Source organism: Schistocerca nitens, chromosome 5, assembly GCF_023898315.1.
Source record: "Schistocerca nitens isolate TAMUIC-IGC-003100 chromosome 5, iqSchNite1.1, whole genome shotgun sequence".
Classification (NCBI taxonomy): Eukaryota; Metazoa; Arthropoda; class Insecta; order Orthoptera; family Acrididae; genus Schistocerca; species Schistocerca nitens.
The window spans coordinates 770,084,747-770,091,277 of NC_064618.1; the positions used below are offsets into that span (position 1 = coordinate 770,084,747).

The following is a 6,531-nucleotide window of genomic DNA, read 5'->3' on the forward strand; positions in this document are numbered from 1 at the left end:
CAACAACTGAGACGTCTTTCAGTCTAAGAAGAACGACCAGCAAGGCTGCATAACATGGTGCTACTCCATGATAACTTCTGCATGCGTTCTGCCAGGCTGACAAATAACGCTAGACAGGAGCTGCGTTGGGAAGTCATTCCATACACCCATCTTATCCGCCCGATTTTGCGCCCACAGATTTTCACCTTTCTTCCCTCTACCGAAAACCGTCAAAGGAATTTCCTTTCCGGGTGAAAAGGCGCTCCGGACATAGCTTGACGAGTTCTTCAGCTGAAAACCACGTGATTTCTGCAGTTGCGGAATCAAAAACTTACTGCAGCGTTCGCAGACTGGTGTAAACAGTTAACCAAACTAAACTCCGTACGAACAAGCCTTGGAAGGCACAACGGTACCAACCAGCAGCCCTATCTTCCTCTCAGCCCAGTTGCGTCACTGGGTGAGGATACGAAGGGACATGTGGTCAGCACACCGCTCTTCTCGGCCGTCGTCAGTTTTCGTGACCGGAGCCGCTACTTCTCAGTTAAGTAGCTCCTCAGTTTGCCTCACAAGGCCTGAGTTCACCCCACTAGCCAACAGCACTCGGCAGACCGGATGGTCACCCACCCAAGTGCTAGCCCAGCCTGACAGCGCTTAACTTCTGTGATCTGAGGGGAACCGGTGTTACCACTGCGGCAAGGCCGTTGGCTTGTAAACAGTGCAGGAGAATATACTGTTGATAACGAGAGTCTCCTTTATGTATATCTGCTGTTTCTATAAAACTTATGGAAAAGAGCTACGAACTTATTCACCAACCCAATACGTACTGAAAACATAAAGAAAACATAAAATGAAAAATACTGTATCGTTTCAGAAGAATGCGCTCCCCCGTAAAGATTACAAGAATCATAGCGTTATCAGAAGAGCAGGTATTCGCAAATGTGTATCTAGCTATGAACATGCATATAATAAAGAAATCAGTTTTAATTTATCCATTTTAAGTTACAGTAAGTATGATTTAGAGTGCCTTGGACTTAAGTTATCAATTAAATTGCAAAAACGGAGAGTAATAAATGTAGTTTGAACAAAAATGTTATATGTTTACTACAGGACTGATCTTGAAACAAATCTACCCGAGGAGAGGTTCCTAACAGTCATAACGTCCGATAAAGAAACGCTTAGCTGTGGGAAGTGGCGTTCCGTTATTTCACGTTGACGGCCTATAAACAAGAAGTGAAAGCATTTATTAAGAACAGGACCGCTTGTACATAGACGCAGTACAAACTGCGTTATTTACAAACCCTCTGTTGATTTACGTATCTCTAATGGGTGTCGCGACCAAAAGGTTCAAATGGCTCTGAGCACTATGGGACTTAACTTCCAAGGTCATCAGTCCCCTAAAATTTAGAACTACGTAAACCTGACTAACCTAATGACATCACACATATCCATGCCCGAGGCAGGATTCGAACCTGTGACCGTAGCGGTCGCGCGGTTCCAGACTGTAGCGCCTAGAACCACTCGGCCACCCGGCCGACGCGATCAAAAGGGCTTCACCTGGAAAACACGTGATGTTTACCGACATCGCATAACTTATTAAACGTTTCTCACCACTGTTCAAACACTTCATTTTCAAAAAATTTCCTTCTCGGATTTTTTTTTTTTTTTTTTTTTTTTTAGTGAGAAACAATTTAGTACATTTATATTTCTCAATTCAAGCTATGCATCGAAAATAGTTCACTGTTCATGCATCGTAGCTTTTAGATTTATTATAGTGTAAAATATTAGTCCATGACAAGAGGAATATATGTAACTAAACTTCACAGTCTGCGCTGTGCATTGCAATCAGTCAACTTGGTGAACCTTTCTCTTTAGTGCGCCGATTTTGTAGCTTTCACATTATTACACTCTGGTACAAAAGTTTATAATGAGAATCACTTTGAACTATACATCCACTACGTTCACTGCCCTTCTAGTCACCGAAAACAGTCCACATAGCAAGTAAGTTATAAAAATTTTCAAGTTACTTTGTGAGATGGTAATTTACGACAAACACAGAAAACGTTTCTCTCACTCACTAACGACAAGAAGCAGTCTTCCTACACATAGAGACTTCTCAGAATATTTCAAAGTTCGCCTCTCTCGCGGAATATCACATACATTACAATGTTTAACACTTCTAAGCGATATTACAGGTTAATGAAGGCAGAAATGTTTTAAGCACTCAACAGTAGGAAATGCAAAATAACAATTTCGCAGACGGCAGTTACAGGACGTATATATAAAGGAACACTAAACCTACTCCAGGTCGGTACCAAAAGGGAGTAGGAGTAACCATGGGAGGGGTGTAGGCCAGATGGTACAGGTAAAGTTAGGAGCAGGTTGCCAGGTCACAAGTATTGTAAAACTAACGTATGGCTAGGTAGGTGACAGAAGACATAAGAAAATTGTGCAAAGGTTTTTGCAAAGAGGATCAGGTCATTATAGTAGGTGGAGCAGCAGACCTGTAATTGCAGCATTAGGGGTGACCTGGATAAATAGGAGTAGCAACTACACACCAAATGTAAGTTTCATGGAGGTCCTGGAGCGCCTTGGCCAGCCCCGGGTTAAAACTGCTGTGAGTTGCGTTAACTCTGAATTGAGCAGGTTACTGCTGACTGAAATGAATTCTCATGTGAGTGTGGTGCCCGTTGCTACAATTGGGAGATGGGGTTATACTAGACGTGGCCTGCACCTGAATAGGAGAGGGACAGACAGGTTGGCTGACCTCCTTGCAGGAAATGTACCGTGGTCCACCATCACACAATGCAAGATCCCTGTGGTTACTGGTGTCAGAGGGCCACCTTTTTTAGCTTAGAATCAAGTCTCAGCGATTCTGTTTTGAAAGAAGTCACTATAACAGTAGAACCCCACAAGAATGCACAGACAAGTAAGTTCAGCTTATTCCATCAAAATATTAGAGGACTGAGTAATAAGGCAGAAGAGCTTCTTGCCTGTTGGCCAAATTTAGAGGAAAAGATCCACATCCATGCCATCTGAGCACAACATAACCATAGGGTTAGAAAAGCTACATATAAAAAAGAACAGTCTAGCAGCTTACTCATGCAGAACTAATATGGGAAAAGCAGGAGTTGTTGCATAAATTATGACAGAACACAAGTTCAAAAGCATTGACACAAGTAGATTTTGTAGTGATCAGTACACAGAAGTGTGTGCTTGTTAATTAATGCTGAAAAAGAGTTCAGTTTCAATTGTAACTGTATATAGATCCCCACAGGGAAATTTTGGATTATTTATGAGGAACCAGGAGTCCTTACTGTGCTGTCTGTCAGGCATCAGTAAGCAGTTAATAGCCTGTGGTGACTTCAATGTAAATTTTCTAAAGGGTTCTGATAGGAAAAATGATCCGGAAACCTTATTGGGATCCTACAATTTGCTCTCAGTAGTTAACTTTCCTACACAGATGGATAAAGACAGTAGGTCCCTAATTGCTAATGTTTTCTTTGATGAGGCACAAAGCAAGAAAATAACTGTTTGCCCAGTAACAAATGCTGTCTCTGATCATGATGCACAGTTAGTCAGGATAAATGACAGTGTGGAAGACCTCAGTGGAAGTCAGTTACAATCATTAATGACTGCAGGCCAAATGTTTTTAATAGTAGTTTACAAGAAACAACCTTTAATGAAATTTATAAAGAACCAAATGCCAATATAAAACTTAATATATTCCATGATAAATTCATATCCCTATTTAAATAAGCTTTCCGCATAAGGTAATCAGAAGGGACATTAAACAGTCAGGACATAGTTCTATCACATTTTTACACACATATCAATCACATATGGGGTTCCCCAAGGCTAAATCTTAGGTCCACTGCTGTTTCTCATATATATAGATGATCTACCATATTATTTACAACAAGCAGAATCAGTTCTTTCTGCAGAAGACACCAGTATTGTAATCACTCCCAGTATACATACAGAAATGGAAGAAATGGTGAACAAAGTTCTGAGAAGTATCACTGACTACTTTTCTACAAATGACCTCACCCAAAATTTCACAAAGACGCATCATGTTCCTTTCTGCACATCTACGGGTACTGCACCTGTGATAAGTGTAACTGGTGACAAAATAATACATAGGGTGGAAACTTAAAATTTTTAGGTGTGCATATTGACGAGAATTTAAATTGGAAGAAATTCACCCACAATTGCACTTAGAATCGTAACAAATTTTGGGGAGAGAGAAGCCAGTAAGTTGACATCATATTTTGCTTATTTTCATTCAGTAATGTCATATGGAATAATGTTCTGGGATAATTCATCTTTAGGAAAGAAGGTCTTCATTGCCTTAAAACGTGCTGTAAGAATAATGTGTGGTGCTCACCCACGATCATCTTGTAGACATCTGTTTAAAGAGTTGGGCATTCTGACTATTGCTTCACAGTATATTTATTCCCACATGAAGTTTGTTGTAAATAATCCACTACAGTTCAAATGGAACAATGAGGTACGTAATTACAGCAATAGAAGAAAAAATAACATTTGTTATTCCACATTTAGGTGGTCTCTAGCACGGAAAGGGATACACAACGCTGCAACAAAAATTTTTGACCACTTACCCAATGATATAAAATATCTAACAGACAGGAAGGTAAGATTTGAAAATAAATTGATAATGTTTCTCGTTGACAACTTCTATTCGGAATCAGAATTTCTATGTTTGTAATGTGTAAAAGGTGGTGGGTAGGAACTGCTAACTCAATCTGTATGTCTTGTTTTCATTTTGGGGAAAATAATAGCAATAATAATAATATGGTGATGTTTAGAAATAGATGTACAAATTAATTTGCAATATGAATGTAAAATGACTCGTTCCACATCATGACCATTTATCGTGCAACGCCCATGGAACATGAAACAAAGTAACTAATTAACTAACGCTGTGTTCGCCTAATGTGCTGGAGGAACAGAAAGACATGACTCACTGACGATTTAACCGACACTGAACTGTTCTAACCAAAACAAGCTAACAAAAGCCTTAAAAGTGTCGATACAAATGTCTGTACTTTTCACTACACTGCTATTAAAAAGAAGGACTGTGCCTAGTAACAATTCAAACACGCAAAAAATTTAAAAATTAATCGACTAACCACTCAGATAACACAATAAATTGCTCCTATTTCGACACCGTAAGTAATCCACAAACGAACGATGTACTCGCCTATTTCGCTGTAGGAAGGGAAGGAGCTGACTCACTAGCCATCTAACCGACACTGAACTGTTCCAGCCAAAACAAACAAACAAAAGCTTTTAGCAATTCAATTGTCGATACAAACGGCGGCACTTCACATTAAATGTCATGACAACGAAAAACTGCGCCTAGTCATCACTCAATTAAAAGTGGAAATGCTTTTATCGGTTGACATGTGTTGTATGATACTGTTTAAAGTAACGAATACAATGCGTATATAATCTTCGGTGTGTTTGATACGTAATTCCACACTATTTGTTGACTATGCAGACGTATATTCAGTAGCACAATGCATAGATGTGCTGAAACTTAAATGCTTTTAACAGCTTACACAATAAAAATCTGTCTGAAATCTGACAGAAAATCAAAAGAAGTTCCGGTCGTAAGTAAATACATCAGCAACAAGACACAATCAGTATCTTCACTGTGCAGTAGTAATGTTAATATTACCGATGACAGCGGAGTTATGGGACACAGCTTTCAGAAATTCCTTCACCAAGGAAGATGAAGCTAATATTCAAGAATTCGAATCGAAAACAACTGTCAATATGAGTATAATAGAAGAAGGTAACCTTGATGAAACGAACTAGCTTAAAACAATTAATAAAGAAAATACTTCTAGTCAGGATAGCAAACCAATAAGGTTACTTTCAGATTATATTGAAGCAATAGCCTCAACTTAGTAATCTTACGCAATAGCTGACTCAGTACCAAAAGACTTGAAAGTAGCACAGGTCACACCATTAGCCAAGAAAGGAAATAGGAGTCATTCACTGGATCCATATAACTGACCTCGATTTGCAGTAGGATTTTGGAACATACATAATTTCTGAACATTATGAATTACATCCAAGGAAACGGTCATTTGACACACAGTCAGCACCGATTCAGGGGATGTCGTTCTTGTGAAACATAACGAGCCGTTATTTACACGAAATAATGAGCGTTCTCCACCGGGGATCCCAAAGTAATTCCAAATATTCAGATTTAGAGAAGGCTTTTGAGATCGTTTCTCAACAAAGACCTAATTGCTTGCCTTTGGAATATTGATTTGTCTGTGCGATTAGGTCCGTGATTTCTTCCTAGAAAGGTTACAGTAAGTAGTAAAATACAAAAGTGAAGTCCTACGTTCCCCAAGTAAGTGTTGTGGGGCCTTCCCCGTTTCTGGTAGAAGTAAAAGATTTAGGAGATAATCTGAGCAGTTGTCTTAGATTGTTTTCAGATGATGCTGCCATTTACCGTCTAGTAAAGTCATCAAAAGATCAAAATAATTGCCAAATGACTTAGTCACAACATTTGAA

General features: G+C 39.2%; 1 pseudogene; it reads right to left on the bottom strand.

Moving 5' to 3' along the window:
* Nucleotides 1–567: 567 nt before the first annotated feature.
* LOC126261234 (5S ribosomal RNA) lies at nt 568–685 on the bottom strand (annotated as a pseudogene).
* Nucleotides 686–6,531: the final 5,846 nt, after the last annotated feature.